Below are 25,059 nucleotides of genomic sequence, written 5' to 3'. Positions count from 1 at the left end.
CGAGTTCGGCCCAAACTCAGTTAATGCTCCCAGTGTGAGTAATGAAACAGTCGAACAGAGAGACCAACCAACTTCACCTCGCTACGGATTGCGAAATAGAAACATTTTTTAACCTATTTGATAGCAGATTGTGTGATTGTTGTCATAAGGAAGTGATCTAATGAAATATGGGGACGAGATTTACACTCTCCGTTCCCCACATGTAATAATGTTTTCAGCTTTTCAGCCTCACTGTCTAGCCAGAGGAAGCTGAGGAAGCCTGTGTCATCGGATCTGAGCGACCTTCGACGTGATATCGTTCATTCCAGGAAAAACTCTAAGTATATTGTATAATATTAAGTAGAGCATGAAGCTCGCCCGAAGATGCCAAAGCTGAAAATGGCACTTGTAAAATTTATTTCTACTTTTGTAACTTGAAATAACGAATCATAAATAATTCTGTTGCTCGAGTTATCTGCTATGTAAAATGTATATAGATTTTGAAACATTTTGAATAATGAGATAAGATATGTTCCTAAGCTTAGGGTTAATTTGACACAGAGATATAATAGCAATTAATATAATTAATTTTAAAGGTTACTCTGCCTAACACATATATGTAAATATTCAAATTCAAACGTATCTCAAGTGATGATTTAAAAGGAAAGCGTAGTTTATGTGAAAATTGAAGTTAGAGATGTCATAACTGAAACTATTTTGTGCGTGCGTGAACAATCATCTTAATTTAATCATTGTGGTAATTGAACATATGTACTGTATGTGCTCTAGGCTTCGAGAATGCAAGACATCTTTCGGCGACGTAGTATAAACCGCAGCGTGTGCAACGAGAGCCGTGATGGACAGGTGACGTCACGCGCCAGCTGGAAGGCTATCAGCGCTCAGCACGGAACTGCATGTGTCAGCAGAACAACATAGGAAGTGCTGTACTGTTCTCCAACCAGGAGATCAACCGTGAAAGGAATGTGCTTACATTGCGTCATCTATTGGAACGAAGTAGATAAATAATATTATCGTTATAACGTCAGTTTAAAAACCATGCGCTCTCCTGCATATGGTATTTCCTGTATGAAGAGATTAAAAGACCAGGAGATTAACTGTGATCTAATTTTGTAACTAGGGTAGTATCAATATGTCTGTATCAATATTATGGTTTGTGCTCTGAGAGCTAGCCAATAGAGATAAGAGTACCCACGTGTGTGACCTTATGACATCAAGATTCATTCACAGCATCATCCCGCTTTCCTTCATTCCCTGGAGACTTTCTCGAGGTTGGAGTACAGTATGTACGAAAAGGCGTCCAACACAGAATACAGAGTTAAGACTTGAATGCTTTTAAGACAAACATTTAGCTTAAGAATGGAGTGAATTACATTGAAACATGTGTGTGCGTGTGTGTATGCGGTATGTGTGAGGAGAAAGGAGTGTATATCGGGGCCCCGACAAAACCAAAAGTGAGTGAGTGAGAGAGAGAAATATTATGTTAACTCAATAATACCCAATATTGTGAAATTTTACTGTAAAGAAGGAAAGTATAGTACCCAAAATCTACTGTTGTGCCAAGGGCTGATAACTGTTATAGCTGACGCCATGCAACGAACCGAAACGAACCGAACCAACACGAAATTATAGGTTGTTTCAAAATTTAACATGGAAAATTCAAAACCAATTAGAATGCATAAACTAAGTTTAAAAAAAAAGACATTATTAGTGATTCCGCTCTGCCTTGTAATATAGTGATCACCAGATTCATGACATAAATGGTGTGCATTTGAAGGCCAATGGCGAGGAGTAAGTACCCCGTAAGTCTGGTTGAGCAGAGAGAGAGTCCCTGACATGAGATAACTCTCTGTAAACTTTCTCTTTTGCTTGTGTGAGTGAATGTATTACAGAATCTAACCCACGATCACTAGGCCTTTCAACAAGTTCAATGAGAAAGCACGTGCCATTGAGGCATCGTCTTTTTGAACAGAAGGGGACATTGTTATGCCCCAGGGTTAAAGAGCGCCCTTTAGCATGATTTCCTGTGGAGTATTAAATTTGAAACAGGAACAGTGTCAGCGAAATACACGGTTAAGACGCCCAATACAATCCCAGCTTGCGAAGTTGTTTTCTAATCCAGGCATTTGACAATAAAGTCATTTGACCTCTTGCACTCCAATATTTTTCGAAGATATTATCATGGCCAGCCACTGAAGCACAGACTTTGAGCAGCTTGCGAAGTAAATAGATGCTTTGCCAGCGTTATAGAGTTTGTCGCGCATGTGGTAAATCACTGGCTACGATGAAAGTATTCTTACGCCACAGATCATTGCTGGACTAATCGCATTGGTTCAGTAGAAGAAAGCGTGCATTTTAATTGGTTAAATTATATCACGCATTGTTCGAACTCTTTTCTTACGCGTAGTCTCATCAAAGCGACTTATCGCTATATTGCATAAGAATCAAATTAAATGTAAGAGATGTTTGATTAAGACGACATCTGTAAGCACGTAAAATCAAAAGAGGTTTTAAGCCCATCTCACCTGGTGGATGGCGTGGTCGGTACACCGGGCGGGAAACCGATAACGAAACATAAAAAGTGTTGGTGAGGAGATTCTGCAGGTTAGTTGAGGCAGTTAGTGAAGATTTGCAGAGAGCGCTAATTGAGAGACTTGGTAGCGGCATGGCGTCAGCCAACGAGATACCCTGTAAGTAGGCCTAATTCAACTTATATGTACATTGTGTAAATATTCATAATAAATATAGTAGTATTTCATTCATGTGCAATACAGTCTAGACCTAAGTTCAGTAACCAAATAGTTTTTCTATAGTATCCTGAGAGCTCCAGCTCTTCCAGCAAATTTTTTTTCCTTTGTTGAGTAAAATGGTGGTGTCAGAAATCCTGATAAGTAGGAGCAGAAGTCCATCCGGATTGCAAACTGTGCGACGTAAGGGACGGTCGCATAACAACAACAATAATAATAATAATAATAATAATAATAATAATAATAATAATAATAATAATAATAATAATAATAATAATAATAATTCTTTGGTAGCTGTATATGTTCCGCGGACATTAAACTGACTATAAAACAGTTTCATATCAATCAAGATGGTCCACGCCTATGGAGTAACGGTTAGCACGTCTAGCCGCGAAACCAGGTGGCCTGGGTTCGATTCCCGGTCGGGACAAGTTACCTGGTTGAGGTTTTTTCCGGGGTTTTCCCTCAACCCAATATGAGCAAATGCTGGGTAACTTACGGTGCTGGACCCCGGACTCATTTCACCGGCATTATCACCTTCATCTCATTCAGACGCTAAATAACCAAAGCTGTTGATAAAGCGTCGTAAAATAACCTACTAAAATAAAAATAATAAAGCAATCAAGATAACTTCTAAAATATTTTGTTATTGACATGAATTAGAATCAGGCCTGATTAACTGTACAGGTACAATCAATAAAAATATGACAAGGTTTGATATGCAACAGAAAAATAATGATGTTGACGATGATGATGATGATGATAATAATAATAATAATAATAACAACAATAATTAGACTTCGTGGAATTGCCACAAGAATCGCAAGGTTTACTGTGCACGAGGTATAGACTGTATGAGAAGGGGGCGTGGAACGGATTGAGTATGCCTCTAATGTAAACCTGAGCAGTTTACTGCGGTTACAATAAAACCTGTATCCTGCATTCAAGAAATGTAATGAATGATCATTGAAGTAGGAAATGTCTAAACATGTAAATACACAATTATTTTATAGTGAGATAGCTATATTAACTCTTAAAATTTAATGTAGTTGTTGTTTTCTAATGCCAGGTGATTGACAATAAAGTCATTTGACCTCTTGCACGCCAATATTTTTCAAAGATATTATCATGGCCAGCCACTGAAGCACAGATTTTGAGGTGTTCTGATCCATTTCTTGGTTTGAGTTGCACAATGGGCAGTTAGGGGACTGATGTATTCCAATTCTATGCAGGTGTTTGGCCAAACAATCATGGCCTGTTGCCAATCTAAATGCAGCTAGACGATTTTCGTGGTAAATCGGGAATTAACTGTGGATTTTGATGTAGAGAGTTCCATTTTTTCCCTTGGAATTGTGTTATCAAATTTTTGTTTGTTGTAGTCTAAGTATGTAAATTTAATAAATCTTTTCACAGAGTAATATGTAGATTTAGTAACAGGTCTGTAAGTAGCAGTGCTGCCCTTCTTTGCTAAAGCATCTGCATTCTCGTTTCCCAGGATTCCACAATGGGATGGTATCCATTGGAATACAATTCTTTTATTGAGTGATATTAATTGAGAGAGCATTTTAGTTATTTCTGCTATTTGAGATGAAGGTGTGTGTTTAGAGACTATTGATAGAATAGCTGCTTTGGAGTCTGACAATATAACTGCATTCCTAAATTTATTGATGTGGCATAGAAGATTCCTGAGACTTTCACTTATTGCAATGATTTCACCATCAAAACTTGTTGGTCCATATCCAAGAGATCTATAAATTGAGAAGAGACAGCACGTAACACCTGGTACACCTTGTTCTCTGGAGATCAAGGATCCGTCGGTGTATAAATGAAGCCAGTTTTGTTTTAAAATTTCATGTAAGATACTCACATCATCTTTGAATATGTGCATTGCAGTGAAGAGTTACGTACATTTTCAGCGACTGCAAAGTAACCTCCTCCGATGGTCACTTAAACAGTTTTTATTTTGGGAAAATGTACGTTCAACATCACACGATGTAATACGTACATATTTGAAGAACGGAAAGTCACTACTTCAGATGTCTTGTCGTGACCCGATAGTACACCATTTATAATACGAAGTTGTGAATAGGCACAATTTTTGGCAATAATGTTTCTCAACTTACATTTCATTTTTTCTGAAAGTAGTGAATTGTTATTTTGGATAACTGTTTATGATACTTTATCCACTATTATGGGCTTCTGAGAGTTGTAGTTTAGGCGATTCTAATAGGTTGATGCTTTTGGACACGATTTTAAAATTAGAATCAATGAACAGAATATCTTCCAATAGCTGTTCAGAAGGCAATGATTTTACAGATGCAACAGCGGAACTATCTGTGCTATCCAATTACCTCCATTATTTTGCCGTAATGTTCTGCATAATAATTAACAGCATCCAAGCACGTTCCCCAACGGGTCAAGACTGGCTGCGGAGGTAAGGGTATTCCAGGGGCAAATATTTGTAACAGCAACACTCTCATTGTAGTATGTTTGATTGAATTCTTGTCTGCACTAAACAAAATATGTTAAGCTTTGACTATTCCAACCACAGTAATTCAAAAACAAATGCTTACTTAGGTATACATTAGCTGTAGCTGCTCTATTATTTGGACCGGTCACAACTCTTAACATGAACTGCTTATACTAAGAGACCGGGAGGTCGCCCACCTCCCCTATACTACCGTACATCGGCATCCTGATTGCATGCTGCGTGTGGCAATTCAACGAAGTCTAATAATAATAACATAAACCCCACCTACCTTTTACTTTATTTTAGACAAAAGATAGACGGCGTAGTCCGTCCCAGGGATCCTCCCCTGCCAACAAAAAAGTTCTCACTGTAGTCTACATACAACAACAGATAACATTACAGCTTGCTCATATTCATTACTACAGCAACATACAAACGTGGGTTAGGAAACGGTCTGGAATCTGAGCTTGAGTCTATCGCCGCAGGCTATTTCACTGTTCCTCGTACACGTGACCTTTCTTTTCACTGTAAGCATTTGCTGTTACTCTATGAAGTTCATGTTTGAGTCTTATCTTGCGAGCAATATATGAATACCCCCGGACTAAGGATATTGTTTCCCTATGTAGGCCTGCTTACACCCTTATTCTGGGGAGGGGTATTCATATACTTACAACAGAACATTACTCAATGTTAAGGGGTTAGGTACAGTTTACAGCAGTAAAATTTTGGAAATATTCAACAATTTTTTCCCTCCATTAATGTATCTTGTAAAATCAACCCAAAGGTGATGGACCGGTTTATTAGGCTACTATAAATTAATTGCACGAGGGTTTGGGGACTAAGTCCCCAACAGGGGTTTTTAGGGGGCGGAGCCCCCTAAAGCAAGAAAGAGCACCATAAAATATAAGTCGTACCTTCAACCCAAAGGTGATGGACCGGTTTATTAGGCTACTATAAATTAATTGCACAAGGGTTTGCGGACTAAGTCCCCAACAGGGGTTTTTAGGGGGCGGAGCCCCCTAAAGCAAGATAGAACACATCATAAAATATAAGTCGTACCTTCAACCCAAAGGTGATGGACCGGTTTATTAGGCTACTATAAATTAATTGCACGAGGGTTTGGGGACTAAGTCCCTAATAGGGGTTTTTAGGGAGCGGAGCCCCCTATAGCAAGAAAGAACACCATAAAATATAACTCGTACCTTCAATCCAAAGATGATAATATAATATAATTATGTTGTACGTAGCAAGATCGATTATTCAATTGATAGGATATTTATGAGGTTGTCAAGACTGAGATATCCATTGTCAATTGCTTTTATTTGTCAGAAGGCCTTGACTCACGGGTATATAAGGACCGGCGCTCTTAGGCCTGGAGGTCGGGGTTTGGGATGGTCCATAATTAACAAGAGGATAAGGGAGAGAGACACCTAGTATTTTAAAGATTTATATCGTTCACTAGATGAGTTGATTCAACTAACCTGGAAATAATGTGAATCGTTCAGCGACGACTTCTTGTGAATAACCTGTGGTTATGCAATACTAGTCTCCTTGCTGACGTCTATTCATGGAGTCACTCAAAACTTCAATTCCCATACAATAAAATATAAATTTAAAGCAATAATTGTTTAAACTAATTACTAATTCTTCACTGGTGACTTCTTTCCCGACGTTAGCTCTCAAGTTCAAAAATTTACAAGTTATAACGTGTAATAAAATTACAGCCACAAAAAGAAACATACGTACTTACATTATGCATATCGAAAAACTTACAACCTTGCTTCCAGAAACCTTAATTGGTTCCTTTACCAGAGTATCTTTCATTATGTCAGCTGCTACGGAAACAATCTTTGCGACGTCGTAGGGTTTTATGTTTTTAAGGAATGTGACCAGAGGCATCTCTGTGGAAAAGGAATGTCAGAAATAGACACAAACTAAGATTTACAGCACACATTGAGAACAAAATTAACAACATTTCTCCACACCCATACCTGCCACTCAAATAATAAATTGTTTATGCATTATAAATTGAATTAATGTGCTAACTATGTATCTTATAATATTTGTATTACTTTTGACTTGTTCTACATCTTAGAGCTACAATGCCGATACAGATTCCATGAAATACTATAAATGAAATTAAAATAAAAAAATATATATGTATATATCTGAGTATTCCAAGTTCACAAACGAAATCCATGCATAATTTTCTTTCAGAGAATAAATAAGTAATCGGTTTGGGAAAAAGAAATTGTGGTTTCTCAAATGATGTACATGTAGGCATAACCAAATCACAACATGGTCACTATCACTATAAAATATTAATAGCAATAATAATTGTTTGGTAGCTGTACAGATTCCACGGACATTAAACTGATTGTAAAAGAATTTCACATCAGTCTTTTAGTCATTTACTTACTACATTAAAGATCAATATTTTACATTCGTAACTATTTGCTCTTTGCAGCTTGTATCATTTCTTTAATTGTTGCAAAAAAAAAAAAAAAAAAAGGCACAAGGATTGAAAAAGTTAAGTTACTGAAAACGATGTTTAAAGTTATAGCACTATTTATCTACTATCTCACCTTATACAGTCCACTCGATGTTCTCCATATGTATAAGTAGTTAGCCACAGCCTTCCTAGCACTGGTCAGATACTTTGCCTGTCTAACTCAAAGAAAATGTCTATAACACAAACTCCAAAATGGCTACTGAAACGGGGAGTGGCACATTACGTCGCGCTGTGCTATTTAAATTTTAAAGATCACTTAGGACCTTCGGACGAGCAAAATATTTCAGTATTCAATAAAGAAAATTAAATAAATCTTCAACTTCGCATAAACGAACTTCATAATTTCTTTATGTTATAATATACACTCTTAAAAGAAAGTATTGTATTAGACGTACAGTTACCCTTAAAAGGAATGAGACGACTCTTGGTCGTCGGAAGTTAAAGTTCTACAGCGCGGTTCACTCGATATCGACGTAACGATACATAACATGAGAAATACAGCAAGAATTGTTACGAAGACCACAAGGACAAGGACCAAAATAAGAATCACGAAGAAGACAGCCATTTAAGGCCACGATTTCACAACATAGCTATGGTCACATGCTATCATTGCTTCTCTCTATCGAATGGCAAATGCCTGCTATGGGATCTACATTCTAGACTGCTGTTGTCACTGTCTTGTCTCGGTAGCTCGTATAGTAGCGTGTCGGTTCCACTGCTTAACCGAAACGTCTCGTGTTCGATCCCAGGTGAAACTATTTTTTATTGAGATGTAATTAATTTCTTCAGAGTTCCTAGACTATCTAATTTGTCGAAAAATATGAATAATTTATGCCCAATTTCTGGGTCTTACAAGTGGGCTGGACCTCGCCAAAAAAATAAATCTTACTTGAAAGTTAAGAGTATTTTTCCTCAAACAAAAATCACAAGAAACAAAAAGAGACCTGTCAACTTAAAATCTTGTCCACTTGCCATCAGCTTCTATTACAGCTCTAAATCGATCCGGCATGGATGTCACGAGATTGTGGAATAAATTCTAATCCCCGGCGAGATCTTCCCAGGTTTCAACAACTTGATCCCACAATTCGTCTCGATTTTGAGGGCGTCGGTGGGCATAGGTGGCTATCCTTCTCTTTTTCAATTCCGCCCTTAAATTTTTGATGACATTGAAATCAGGTGACTTCGGAGGCCAATTAATGATTTCGATCTCGGGTCTACTTTGAAACCATCTTTGAACGCTTGCGGCATAGTGCACGGGATGGTTATCCTGTTGGAACAGCAATGCTCTTTCGGGAAAACGTTCTAGGGGCGGAAGGAAGGAATATATTTTCCAGAATGTGCTCGTAATTTCTCGTATTAAACCGGCCATCGATGCGTTCTATAACGCCAGGTCCATCGTAAGACATCCACCCCAACACGATATCACAGTCTACTATATACAGTCACGAAGCTTGAGTTTTGAGGGTGCTAGAAACAATACATTGTGACGGTACTACTCATATTTTGCATTGCCTGTAATGAGGCAATATTAGCGATCCTAGTGGTGAGCAACAATCTAATATTTGCATATTTACTACGTATTGAGCTTCGCGACTGTATATACTAGACTGTGATAATATGCTAAAGCGCCCCGATCTTTCACGTCGGTGCACATAGCGCTGATCATGTGGGAGACCATCCTCACGATAGACACGGACAGGACTTTCGTAATCACTCGAGATGGTTGTTTCGTTGGAGAAAATTACATTTCTCCAATCGAAATCCACTCGATTGGTAACGAAGGCAAGACGGTCGACAGCTTGTGCTTCCCCCAATATTTCCATTTGCGCAGCCCTCCTGCTCCTAATACCGCGGTTCCTCAACCTGCTGATCACAGTCTGTGAAGAACCGGGAAAGTTAGATACTGCTCTTATTTCGTTAGCAGTCAGAAGGGGTCCTGTCGAACTTCCTCGAATAAGAGAGCATCCTCTTCCAAAGAAGAAATCCGGGGACGCCCAGGAATAGGGCGATTTTCGACCTGCCCTGAATTTTGGTAACGATGAACCCAGCTCTCGGCTGTACTTCCAGAAACACCGACCAAACGGCCAGCAGATCTAGCCCCATATCCAGCCTCAACTAGAGCTATAACTTGCTGTCTCATGTCACGTCGGTTCGCCATTAAGATGAGAAATGAGGGATGATGATAATACTTTAGTGTAGACAATGACTATTTAACGTGATATAGAATTATTGAAATAAGGGTCATCTTGCACAGTAAGAGTTAATAAATCAACTCTAACTTAAATATTTAAATAACAGGATATAACAGGAAGTCCAATTTTTGCGAAGCTAATCATATTAAATCTAATTACATTAAGTAAACAAACGCCAAGTTATGACACCACAGTGCTACAGCTAAATTGTAGGTTATTAACATAAGCATTGAATAGGTCTGTGCTTATTTGTTGGACGACAAAACCAAACATCGAAAAGTTCGAATCTTGCCGAGGAATGTAACTTCTTGCTTTTTATAATGTAAATCAGACTTCTAACTACAATCATTCATAGTTCTTAATATTTATAGCCAACATTGAATTTGTAAAGAAAAGACTTTAGAAATCTCATATGGAATTTGTGATCTGTAGTGACATAGACATAGATTATCTCTCGGAACTTTTCCGCAAAAGTAAATTAAATTCACTCCTTGAAACTGGAAATCTTAGTCGTAGACTCATTTCCCCACCAGCATACAAGCTGAAGTTGCACAGCCATTGATAAAAGTTTTGTACACTGAATTAGACTGAATTCCTATTCGGCAGCACCTATAATCAATGGCTTGTATGAACATGATAAACAAATCCTGTTTCCAATGTTACTGAACAATTTCAAAATATTAATTTAAAAACTAAAAAAGGGTCGAAAATGCTGTATCTAGTGATTATTTACATTTATGTCTACAAAATGAATCTTGGAAAAACGTATATGTTACTGGTACTACTGATATTAAGAGTAAATGTATTGTATTTTTCACTTCATTTCAGAATCACTTCAGTGGATGTTCTCCACTCAATGTTGTGAAAAAATTCAAAAGTAAAATCATGTAGATAATGCAGGGACTTAAAAATCTCATGTATTAAAAAGAAGAATCTATATGTAATGAGCTGCAATGTAACTATCCTCATATTCTTACATACTACAAGAAGTACAGTGTAATTTATCAAAATTTATGAAAGAGGGAAATAGAACACATTTGAATAGAAAAGCACAAAATCCAGATAATGCAATTAAAGCTATTCGGAATATTATTAAAGTTAAACTTGTAGATATTCTAAGAAAGAAAATATTTTTTCATTAAAATTAGTGATTATAAAGTAGAGGATCCCAAATCTATTGCAAATTCTTTTAACGTCTTATAGTATATAGTACGAAATATTATTGACAACTTAAACATTCAAGATTTTGCAAAAGATACTGCAATTAGTTACTTAACACATGCATTTAATAGTTAGTATTAATATATGTAATTAATCAATAACTGCAACAGTGCTTATACATTCAATCATAACATGAATTAAATTGAATGCACATTAAATTAAACACGTAAATAAAATAGTTAAAATCAACTGAAGGGGTGAGAATAGAATGAAATAATCCAAAGCCACACTTTTAACAAAAATTGTTTTGTGCGAGTGCATTTATTACACATATGGGAAAGCTACTAATAAAATATTGTAATAATTACTCAACAAATGACATGGCCTAAGGACTCTTAACCTTTGTAATCGTTTGTCTGTGTGGCTTAGGAATATATTTTTAATTTTATTTTAATTGTTAGTTTTTAATATATATATATATATATATATATATATATATATATATATATATATATATATATATATATATATATATATATGCCTTTACATTGTATGTGTGTGTGTGTGTGTGTATATAAATACATTCATTAGATTAACGTTTATAATATTATAACTTGTAATTTTGTAATTTCTGTGATCATTAACACTTAATCTGAGGACTTTGTAAAACTCTGTTTCAACGTTATTTAGAAAAAAAAAATCGTTGATATAGACTAAGAATCGAACTCGCTCTCTTCTACACAACACGCAGCGATCTTAGCGTCTGAGCTATTGCAACGACACGAAAGCTTTACTTTCTGTGCGGAGTGTCGATCTAGTCATGAAGGTCCATTGTCGATCTAACTACACGATTTACGTATATATTTATCTCTTATTTACGTAATATTATCATATTTTTTGCAGTTTTTGAAGTGAATTCCGGAACGATTCTAGTAACAAACCAAATAGCGTGAATCTAAGTAACTAAATATTCGTTATCTTGTGTATCAGTGCTCTGGTCTCTGATCATGCGCAGTGTTTTACATCTGAGACTTAGGAATATTCAATCGTCTCATTCCTTTTCAGGGAAACTGTACTTACGTATTCCTCAATTGTAATTATGTCGAATTGAATTCTTGTGCAATCTTCTGCACTGCCTGCTGGATCGCATCTTAAAGATGCGTAACTGCCTGCTCATTCCTCTTGCTTAGCATTGAGTTTCGCGTGGACCATTATTGTCCAGTTTCGACACTAGAGCGCAGCAAGTACCTGCCGTTGGTTTGGCTGTACTAAATGTGTAGAAATAAGTATAGTGTTTTATTTGACATCTTATAAGTAATTACAGTGTTCGTAAGTGATCATTTATTAATGATATGATATTTTCTTCTTTAAAATACATGGAAAGAAGGAACGTTCGAATTGAAATACATTTAATTTTGTGAGATATAAAACTTCGTTTCCTGAAGTAACAATATTAATTTTATTATAATATATTTGCAATGGTGTCTTGTTGTGTCCCTTTCTGCAAAGCGCACAGAGGAAAATTGAAATTCAGAAGATTATCATTTCATGAATTTCCATATAATAGTGAGCTGCGGGAAAAGTGGTTAAATATTATATCAAGAGAAGGTGACAAAAGAGGAAGTAAGTGGATTCCTTCTGATCGTTAATGTGTGTGTAGTTTACACTTCAAACAAGAAGATTTTAAAGAAGATACGAAATATAGGAAACTGAAAAATGTATTGATACCAAGTATATTTCCAGGATATCCTTCGTACAAGAAACCTTCTAACAAGAGGAAGAGAAAAGCCAGAAACTCAAGTTCATCATCCTCCGAGAAGAACAAAGTCTCAAGATTGACTACACAATGTCAGGAGGACAATGAAGTCGAATATCGTGAGAAAGACATACTAAGCCGGAATTATAAAAGACAAGGCAGATGTAAACGTAGATTCCAGACATGTTGCTGTTCAAGTAAATACTGTAAGATTAAGTGAACTGGAATATCATAAAAAATTAAATAAAAACCTTCGAGCGAAAGCGTACAGACTTGAAAACAAAATTGTGGAAATAGAGAAGGAACTTCAAGAGGCGAAGGAAGAACTTAATAACTATACTGAGAGGAAGTCAGTAGAGAACATAAAGAAATCAGCACATGATGGCGACAAAATGGCTCTATATATACTGGATAAAATTAAAAATTAAAAAAAATTGGTCCAAGCCAACTATTCGATACTATTTATTAAGGCTACGACTTTGGAAGAAATTTGAAATTAATACAAGCACCGTCGCGCAGCACATTAGATAGGTATATGGGCTCAACGGAATGTGGCGTTGGTGTTTCCCCTTTAATTATACAGAGACTTAAGTTAGAAGCCACAAAATTGAATGAATGAAATTGAGAAAGTAGTTTCTCTTATATGGGATGAGATGGCAATAAAAGAACGCTTGCTTTATAATAAAGAAGAGGACAAATTTTTTGGTTTAGTCGAAGCTGAAGGAGATAATAATAAAGAAATTGGGAATAAATCCCGTCTTAGCCAACAAACTTCTATGTTTGGTTATTCATGGATTATCCACCAAGTAGTCCACACCTGTGGAGTAACGGTCAGCGCGTCTGGCTGCGAAACCAGGTGGCCCGGGTTCGAATCCCGGTTGGGGCAAGTTACCTAGTTGAGGTTTTTTCCGGGGTTTTCCCTCAACCCAATACGAGCAAATGCTGGGTAACTTTCGGTGCTGGATCCCGGACTCATTTCACCGGCATTATCACCTTCATATCATTCAAACGCTAAATAACCTAGATGTTGATACAGCGTCGTAAAATAACCCACCAAGTACACAATACCGGCAGCATATTTCATGGTACGAAATTTGCAAGCAAATGATCTGCTCTTATTAGTTCAGCAAGTGTTGAAAACTGTAGAAGACTGTGGATTTCGTGTGCTTCGGCTTGTAACTGATAACCATAGAACTAATACTGCTATGTTTAAGGGTTTAGGCGGCGGAGATCTACAGCCTTGCGTAGTACACCCATGTAACTTGCAACATAATTTCTATTTAAGTTTTGATTAGTCACATCATCAAAAACATCCGTTCACAGTTTCTAGATCATGATATGGCAGACAGAGAAGGAACGATCAGTTCAAAATTCATCACGGATATATACAGGATACAAAAGAACTCAGCTGAGAAACCCATTCAATTTCGAACGAGTAAGCATATCGAACCCAGTTCCTTTGAGAAAATGAACGTTCTTTATGCTGTACAGACATTTCACCGGAAGTTACAAGCACTTTGGACTATATGAAGGAGAATCATTTACGTCTGACATCTCGGGTAAATTTTTCAGAAGCAGGACCAACAATACGTTTCATGAAAAATGTGTACAAATTTTTCACTGTACACTACATAAGCGATAAAACATAACATCTACGACGAAGCAATCCAGATAGTATGATGTTCTATTCTGCAGCTGACGACTGTCTCCGGTGGTTGAAAGAAGATTTTTGTGACTATATTAATGAGCTACAAACTGAATCAAAAACCCGTAATTTGAAAGGGTTGACAAAAGAAACTCATGGTGCCCTAATTTTGACAGCTGAATCGACAGCTTCTTGCATCGTTCATCTTCTACAGAATAGCTTTTTCTATGTATTGACACGGGCTTTTTCTGGCGATCCAGTGGAAGCAATGCTCAGTGCTATAAGAATGGGTGGAGGATGGCATGACATGACAGACTCAAGGACAGCTCAAACTGCAATAAAAAGAATTTTAAAATCTGGCCTTTTGATTTCGGCACCAGATGCTAATATCGCTCATAAGGAGAGATCAGAGATGACTGGAAAGGGATTGTCTCGTGAAGAAAATAGCTGTGATATATCTTCACAGACTACTGTTATTCTTCCCCAGTATATCTCTGTTTTACTCGAAAGCATTTCCGAGCCTTCTATGCCTGTCTTCATCAATCTGGAAACAGCATCCCAAGCATTGGTCTGCGGATATCTTGTGCGTGTGATAGAGGAAAAAACATCATGCAGTTCCTGCGTAAACAATGTATCGATCCCGCCAACAGCAGCGCCTTTGATGGGACATACATAAATTAGACAAAGGAAGTCTTCGATACCCAAAACCAGATTTTGTGAGCTTAATTATAACCTTGCAGAAGTTCGTTGAAGGTGCATTACCTTACTGCATGAAGTCTGCACACTTACTTCAGACAATAACAAATTACGTTCTTCCATCTCTGGAACAGTGTGATATCCTAAAGTGTTCTAATGAGGAGAGCCATCAGGCGCTTGTAGCACGTACTGTACTACAGAAGTTTGTGAAACCACTCCTCAGTAACATCGGAAAGAGACACACCAACAAAGTGTTTCGATTCTCTAGTCAAGTTAAACCGTTGTCCAGGAAGGTTATCAAATTACAAACTTACATAACATAACATAAGTTCACTTACATAAATTTTCCTATTAAGATCTTAATAAAGGTAATTTCTTGTCATTTTAAGTGTAACATATCTGTACTCTATTATATTACAGCAACATGAAGTGGAAAGGATCAGAATACAATATATCGTAAAGCACATTGAATTATAAATTAATATTTCCAAAAGTACGGGGTAAATGATCTGTTTGCAGTATTTTACTCGGCATTTCTTTTCGGGGAGGGGGGAGAATTTTTTAATGAGCGCAAAATTTATCATACTTTAAATGGGCCTTTTTATATATGGGGAAGTTACTTTCTGGCAATACTGAACTTAATAAAACAGTAGACCAAGTGTCCGTATAACAATTTCATGGATTGAAAGAAACTGCAGGAAGATACCACCATACTGTCGTTAATTCAAACCGTGATTTCCAATAATCTCTTAGCTCGGTTAAAGGAAGCATATATTTTTTCGTAACTATGTTTAAACTTGTTGAAATATTTTATATAAATTTCAGATATTATTTTTATTGCGTTAATTGATTTTAATAATAATTTTAGTAACGCCTAAAACAAGTATAGGCCTACTTGTTTGGATGTAGTATCGCTTAGAAAAAAATAAGTTTCAAGTTCAGTATTAATAATATTACATATTAAGCATTGCGGAAGGATTCGGACACCCTGGGCCATCGTTTCCCTAAGCCCTTGTCTCTTCTGGTACTTAAGACTTCGTAATAATAGTTATTTTAGGGTACTTTGCATATACTGATAATGTTAGTAGTGGTGGGCACTACCTGCCACCTTGCGGCAAAATAACTTTTTTCAAGACTTGCACATAAGCGTTGATTGAGCAGGCAGTGTAAACATCCACAGGATGTGATCCAGCAGGCAGTGATCTTCTGTTTTGAAGAAACTGCGTCGGTCTTCTTATTCTCTACCGTCTTTGAATATTTTAGAATAATCTCCTTCAATACAGTCATATTTCTCTATATAAGTAAAACATTTCCTTTTCTTCTTTCCGTACATTAACTTACATCCATCATTTTATTTTATCCTACAGAAACATAAAAATTTACAGACAAAAGAAAATCGACTGTCTGATTTACATTTTCGTGACAATGACCTTACAATTTCTCATACCAGTAAGTTCTTAAGCCACACTTATTAAATCAAACTTAGCGAAGTACGACTTATTAACCGGCTATAAATACCGTAATCGTATAAGTTAAGATGTTCAAAATAAGTATAATTTAACAAAGTCATACTTATTGAAGAAATATGAATACCGTAATCGTATAAGTTAAGATGTTCCAATAAGTATAATTTAACAAAGTCATACTTATTGAAGAAATAAGTCATCGACTATGAATACCGGCCTTAGTTTGCTATTCGTTTCAAATAAAAATTTTCATCACAGCGAAAAACCGCTATGAATTTTCATGTACCCAATAGAAAATATAGGCAGCATACAAACGAAGTTCGAACCCAGTAGGTGATAACTTTTAGGCCAATATGGATGCTCATAGTATTCCATATATTTTTACGTCCTCTTTTAGGCTTTTCATTACGCAATACACCAAGACGGAGAAATGTTTAAAATATCATTCTTCATTTCACCTAAAATATACATATTGTCTGCTGTTACGATATCGAAAAATTGTTTATGATCGACCATGCCGAAATATAGTAATTATACACCTGGTAGCTGCCCTTTAATGCATGTCATTAAAGTTCACCTACTCATTAAAGTTCAGGTGTTTTCAGTCAATGACAACTCAGCTTACAGATGTTCAGCCAATAACGTGTCAGCTTTTTTACCGTTATAAAACCGCAAGTATCGATTATTCTCGGATATGCAATCGAAAGAGACTTAGCGAAAAGTCACGGAGGCTGGAAATCCAATACTGTCGCAGAAGGTTATGTTCTGTTACTATAATACTTAGCGTTAATTGTAAATAATATTCAAAGAAATTCAATTTGTAATCTAGTTTTTCAATGTCGAATTCAATAATCAAAGTTATACCAAGTTTAACGGATTACACAAGGTCAATGACATTATTGTTCCTCGGAAAAAACAATACTTTCGCGTCTGCGCACATCTCACAATTCACGACCTAGAACAAGGTCACTTCCGATCTTATCAGATACAAATAAAATGTATACATCTGAATACTGTAATTTCAAGTTAGAAATATGGTCGAGCATAAAAAGTCGTATGAAACTTGCCTATAATGGTAATTAAGAAGCTCGTATGAAAATTATGAAACTCGCTTGCGCTCGTTTCATAAACATCCATATTCGCTTCTTAAATACTATCATTATAGGCTAGTTGCATAATGTACTATTTCAGTCATCCTGTGTACAGCAATTTTTCCTGAACTATTGGAGGTGTCCTGTTTGTTTCCGTTGCAGGAAAGTCATTCAATCCAAATGAAATGCAGTTATTAATGATAAGAAATTGAATACGTACCTACTTATATAAAAACTTAATATGAAATAGCAGTTTATCATAGTTTTTTTATTAAAAAATGTTACATTTTAAATTTTGGCAGCAGCAGAGGAAGGCGGAGCTGGCGACTCAGATGTGGCAGGCGGGTTCACGACTCAGATGTGGCAGGCGGGTTCACGACTCAGATGTGGCAGGCGGGTCAACGACTCAGATGTGGCAGGCGGGTTCACGACTCAGATGTGGCAGGCGGGTTCACGACTCAGATGTGGCAGGCGGGTTCACGACTCAGATGTGGCAGGCGGGTTCAAGACTCAGATGTGGCAGGCGGGTTCACGACTCAGATGTGGCAGGCGGGTTCACGACTCATGTGTCAGGCGGGTTCACGACTCAGATGTGACAGGCGGGCTCACGACTCGGATGTGACAGGCGGGTTCACGACTCAGATGTGACAGGCGGGTTCACGACTCGGATGTGGCAGGCGGGTTCACGACTCAGATGTGACAGGCGGGTTCACGACTCAGATGTGGCAGGCGGGTTCACGACTCAGACGTGACAGGCGGGTTCACGACTCAGATGTGACAGGCGGGTTCACGACTCAGATGTGACAGGCGGGTTCACGACTCAGATGTGACAGGCGGGTTCACGACTCGGATGTGGCAGGCGGGTTCACGACTCAGATGCGGCAGGCGGGTTCACGACTCAGATGCGACAGGCGGGTTCACGACTCAGATGTGACAGGCGGGTTCACGACTCGGATGTGGCAGGCGGGTTCACGACTCAGATGCGGCAGGCGGGTTCACGACTCAGATGTGACAGGCGGGCTCACGACTCAGATGTGGCAGGCGGCTTCAGGACTCAGATGTGGCAGGCGGGCTGCAATATTACATATTTGCATTTTAAGCGGACACTCTGAAATTGAATGTAAATTATCGATTACATTAAAAATTCTATCTCAGTATCACTTTAATTACTTTGTCACACTTCAATCATTTGTCTTTCAATTGCACTTGGTTCAAGAAATTCATAAAAAAAAGGACTTCCCATATTATTATTACAGAAAGGTGCGTTACAATGCACCATATTCATTTATGCACATTAAAAGTCACAAGTCACTAACCTCCAAGAATCACATCAAGACTGGAAATACTAAAGATATCCAGAATAAAAAAACTGATTAAGAATACTCTACATGATCATCCAGGGCGGACTAAGCTTTTCAGGTATACTATTACACTCAAAATTATAGCATGAAATAGCAAGCATCGGACTTCCGCTGGCAACGCTACTCTAAAATGCAAGAAAGAAGCATGAGTTACATTCTTTGCCGAGCGACAATATAGAGGAGATTGACCCGATTAAAACCTGAAAGTGTCAGAATGGGGACAAAGAAGTAAACTTTGACTCTTCGCTTCTCCTACATTGCTGCAAGACGATGAGATGGGCCGGACATAGACGGCAGTTGGTTGCTGCCCACACGTTTCCAGGAACAACGCTACGCTTCGCCTATACACGCGCTGCTCTGGTATGCGAGCTCCCATTTGGTTACATGTCAGCTTCCCTGGCGGAAAGAGCTCGCTTCGCCACAATGGACGTCCATATTTCGGCATAAAGAAACTATAGAAATTTACAAGAAAACGGCCATCCTAACACGTAATACGTAACCAAAGAGGAGGTGCCATGTCGGAGATAACAGCCACTCGGTTAATAGTGACAGGCATAAACTGAATTTGAACATCTACCAGATAGGGTTAAGAAATAAGAATCATCAACAACAAGTATTGAAATGATGTAATATTTTGGTTCTGTAAACATTTTTACTCAATTAAATGAAAACCACCGTGTTTGTATTCAAAGTCATAATGAAACTTGAAGATAAAAGCAGAACGATTAGGAATAATTGTATTAAGCCTTGCGGAACACAGTCATGAATTACCCCTCGCAGTGGTCCTCTTGACAGATTCTTTTCCTCTCTCAGTATTCGACAACGAACTAAAATCAGAACCTTACAAGCTACGACAGAAGTCAATTATTGTGCAGGTTTTTGATGATGCTCTGGTGTTGATTCGTAGGAAAAACGGCATCCAGGTAAATGTAAGAGGTATTATATCCTCACGCAGATTTCATCCAGTATTATCCCATCAGTTAAAGTTGTTTAAAACTAGTAAACAAAGCGTTCTCCCATGTAAAATCAGTGAAATTGTTTTTCATCAATATGTCGGGCTCTTCATCACTCTTTTCTCTTTTTTTTTTTTTTTTTCCAAACCCACTGATTTATTGAGATCTCTATGTGGAAGTGCGATTCCGAAAACTGCAAATGCACTGAAATTTTAATACTAATGTTGTTAATACTGTCTCCAGCAGTAAGGACAAATACCTTACTATAATGTATTTCATAGGATGACTCTTCTCGAGTAGTGTGACTTCATTAAAAATTAAAATGGGTTGGGTGACGTTATATATGAAGAGACAACAGGTCTAATTAATTTCCTTAAAGATGAGGAATTCTTAAATTCTCTTACTTTTAATTCCCTTCAGACAACATTGACATTCGGTATAATCACTGCTGAAATCGTCAGCCAACTACATGTTCGTACTGCGATTCAGTATTTCAAAAATACAATAAACGACATCGGGAGTAATTCCTCTGAACTGGAACGATTCTCTGAATGCCAAACAAAACGTGCGCGGAAAGAAGTGAACATAAGTATCGGTGATAAGGAAGTGCGTGTGATATGATTAAGAATCAGATGAAATATCAATTCGAAGAAGCACAACACACACCACACCATTGTAATGATGAGCCACAAAAGTACAAGTCGCACGTATAGCTGCTTTTCCTATGGAAATTCTAACCCTGTAGTGAAATATTATCCCAGCCTTACGAAATCTACGTTAGAAAGTGAATTCGCCGTACTTTATAGGAATTATATATTCTTTAAAATTGTAAAAATGTGTACTTTCTTCCCACACCCTAATGAAGGAAAAGAATTAGGAAAGAGATCTCTCAGAATTACACGAAGTGACAGAAATTGTACTTACAACCCCAATTTCAACAGCGCAATAAGAGCGTTATTTCATTACTTCAAAACGAGATGGAACTTATCCAAGGAACACAATGGGCCAAGATCGTGTAAACGCATTAGTTGTGCGTAACATTCATAATAACAGCATCGCAGAGAATCCGAAATTAAGCCGGAAAGTGATTCATTTATTCGCATCACAGGAGAATCGACGAGCGCAGTCCTTTAGAAAAGAGATAACTTTTAAAATATTTTATGAATTAGAATCAGACCTGCGTAACTGTACTGATATACTATCAATGACAATGCAATGATATTGTTTGATATTTGAGTATATACCACAACAGCAGGAACAATAGCAGTTATAATAATAATAATAATAATAATAATAATAATAATAATAATAATAATAATAATAATAATAATAATAATAATAATAATAATATCTACATTGCAGACACATGCATCTTCAGTCACAAACTGGTATTTATCATCACAAAAATAAACTGGGTAGTGTTGCATATGCACTCCTGCCACCTATAGGCCAAAGCTCTCACTGTATCTATATCGTTGCTTACCAGATTATACAAGATGGCGCATAGCACGATCGAGAGTAGGTCTCTGAGAGTCATGACAATTTTTGCCGCTAGGTTCGCCTCTCTGTCCTAAGAAATGATGAATAGTTCCATTACTAGGCATTGTGTATCGTGAAAATAGTTTGATTAATTTTGCATTATTGATCGTGTACGAAAATTATAAATATGCCAATCGTGTTACACTCTTATTTGAGATTTATTGATGACTTATTAAATATCAATATGCAGATTTTCAGCGTCATTTAATGGAATTTACAATTTCTTTTCCCGAAAGTCCGAATTTGTTGAATTAAAAATTTTGCTTCCAAACTACATTGTTCATATGGTTCACTTACTTTGGCAAGTTGATTGTTTTCAGTTCCGTGTTTTTCCTTCAGATTTCGTTCCCTCTAATTTGTTATAATTGCTGAAAGTGAACTACCGGTTTCTGCTACTCTCAGACGTTATTATTATTATTATTATTATTATTATTATTATTATTATTATCATCATCATCATCATCAATATTATCATCATCATCATCATCATCATCATAAAAAAAATTAATATAGTTCTTAGCTTGTCTTACCTTAAGGCAATCAGTAGCGTTATTCGAGGAAAAGAGTATGATTTACCATCATCATTTATAGTGGCGAAATATTCCACGACAATGGTTAATTATTACTGCTGAATGTTGACATATATACGATTTGCATTATTTAGGATACAACATACGCAGCAATGCGATTTTAATGTTGAGTATGCCGAGTTTAGTGTAACGTACTTCCCTCATCCTCCAAGCCAAATCAAATATTATTACATTACGAGTAATAAATAAATAAATAAATAATAAAAACTACAATTATTCGTTGTGATAAAGTACAATTATCACTGCATGGTGTACCGAAAATTTTACTTTATGTTTTCATTAAATTGACATGTCATGAGTGACGACAGAAAACAGCTCAGAGGAGCGAGATTTAGACATTACTAAAAATGAAATGGGGATCGGGGAGAGCAGATGCCCATGTACCTATGGGCGGCAAATTCTAAAAAATATTGTCCCTGGGATTCCTGAGATATTTGTTTATGTTTTGGGAAATGGTCAAATTCGAAAACCATTTCTAATCACATATATTGCAGTCTAACTTCCTAATTAATTTAATTCTAACTCCTAATTTAAAAATTGTTTACACACACTAAAATATCATAGCATTTGCTATTACTACCCACTATTGGATTAATCTTGCACAGGATAGGGACCGATGGTGGCGGGCTTATGTGAGGGCGGCAATGAACCTGCGGGTTCCTTAAAAGCCATTTGTAAGTAACAGGTTAATCAGCAGGCCTATTAGATATTTATTTCACTACTTCAAGGTGTGCAAGAAAACTGGCACAGTTGTACTAATCATGTATTGTGACTGCTGTTTGCTTCAGTAAAAATCTTAACACTTCAACGTAAATATATTTAAAAAAAAGAAAGGGATAAGTTAGGCCTACTTACAAATGATTAAATTATGAAATCAGGGAAATGGAAGATAATACAGTACATTAATTCATTGGAATAATAATAATAATAATAATAATAATAATAATAATAGTAATAATAATAATACATGAATACGTGAAAAGGGTAGACTACAGTGTTCATGTAAAGTATATTAAGTTTCTTTCATTATTTCCGAAAAGGTACGGTGTATGAATTGAACAACAGAAAGGTAGTACCTTAGTTTAAAATATGTAATATCTTTTAATATCAAGAATGACAGCCTTTTATTGTAATATAATTGAGACGTAGAAGTTTGGAAATTACGTCTATTGTCCATAAAATATTGTACGAAACATTTAATAAACAATGGTGGGTCCTTTAAATATCCCAAATGTCAATGTAATTTTAGTGTTCTGCTATGAATATTTAGTATAGAACAGCGCTCCGAGCGGCGGAATTGGCATTACGAGGGAACCACTTCAGACCCGTATTTCAAGCGCTATGCGCCAGCTTGTATAATCTCGTAAGCAATGATCTATATACTGTACAACAAAAATTTAGTTCCTTCAACGGATAACGTTACAGTTTGCTCATAATAATTATTATTACAGCAACATACAAACATGTCTTTTAAACGGCCTGGAAGTAAGAGCTTATGGCTGCAGGCTACTTCACTGGCTCTGACACACGTCATTATTGTTTTCACAATAAGCATTTGCTATTAGAGTATTAAATAACTTCAGATTTGAGCCTCATCTTGTGAGCAAGTTATACTTAGCGACATCAGGTAACAAACTGCACAGAATAATGACCGAGTTTGTCAATTTTGTTTCCTAGATAACGCCCCCACTGTCCGCTACAAATATTACGTGACTGCAGTTTATTTCATTAAGATGACACATTTCCCACTCATCCATGGCCGTGAGGATAATTTTTAAAATGGGGAAGGGGGCTTGGAGATAACAGTTTTCACGATGTTATAACACAGTCTAGTATATACAGTCGGGAAACTCAATACGTAGTAAATATGCAAACATTAGATAGTTGCTCACCACTAGGATCGCTAATATCGCCTCATTACAGGCAATGCAAAATAGTACCGTCACAGTCTATTGTTTCTAGCACCCTCAAAACTCAAGCTTCGTGACTGTATATAGTAGACTGTGGTTATAAGCTGTTATATTTTTGAGCACGCTGGCCAGAGTCACCTCTGAGGAGAAGGAATGAAAGAAATGAGACAAACCAAGATCTACAGCACACGTTTTTTTCGAATATTATTTAGCTTCGTCTACAGTAGCTACATTTCAGTATCTAACAGGATGAGAAATGTGTCGTTGTAGTTGTTATAAGTGCTTAAATCTACAAGTAGCATTTCGATCTCTCCTGTCTATTCTTCAATGCATTGCCTAACTAAATCTTTGAAGGGCCAAGAGAAAAAAAATCAGACCAAATTAACAACATTTTTCCATACCCGTACCTGCCACTCAAATGGTAAATTGTTTATGCATATAAATTGAATTAATGTGCTAACTATGTATAGTATAATATTTCTACTACTGTTGACTTGTTCTACATCTTAGAGCTACATTGCCAATAGAAATTCAATGAAATACTATAAATGAAGTTAAAAAAGAAATGTATATATGTATATATATGAGTATCGCAACTTCACAAAAGATATCCTTGCATAATTTTCTTTCAGAGAATAAATAAGTATCGATTTCTGGAAAAAAAGTTATTGTTTCTCAAATTATGTACATGTAGACATTACCAAATCACAACATGATCAATATCACTACAAAACATTGATAATAATAATAATAATAATAATAATAATAATAATAATAATAATAATAATAATAATAATTGTTTGGTAGCTGTATATGATTCCGCGGACATTAAACTCACTATAAAAGAATTTCACGTCAATCAAGATAACTTTTAAAATATTTTGTTATTGACATGAATTAGAATCAGGCCTGATTAACTGTACTGACACAATCAATAAAAATATCACAAGGTTTGGTATGCTAGTACAATATA

The sequence above is a fragment of the Periplaneta americana genome, chromosome 13 (genome assembly GCF_040183065.1).
Source record: "Periplaneta americana isolate PAMFEO1 chromosome 13, P.americana_PAMFEO1_priV1, whole genome shotgun sequence".
Taxonomy (NCBI): Eukaryota; Metazoa; Arthropoda; class Insecta; order Blattodea; family Blattidae; genus Periplaneta; species Periplaneta americana.
Note: the sequence above shows the minus strand (reverse complement) of the source record.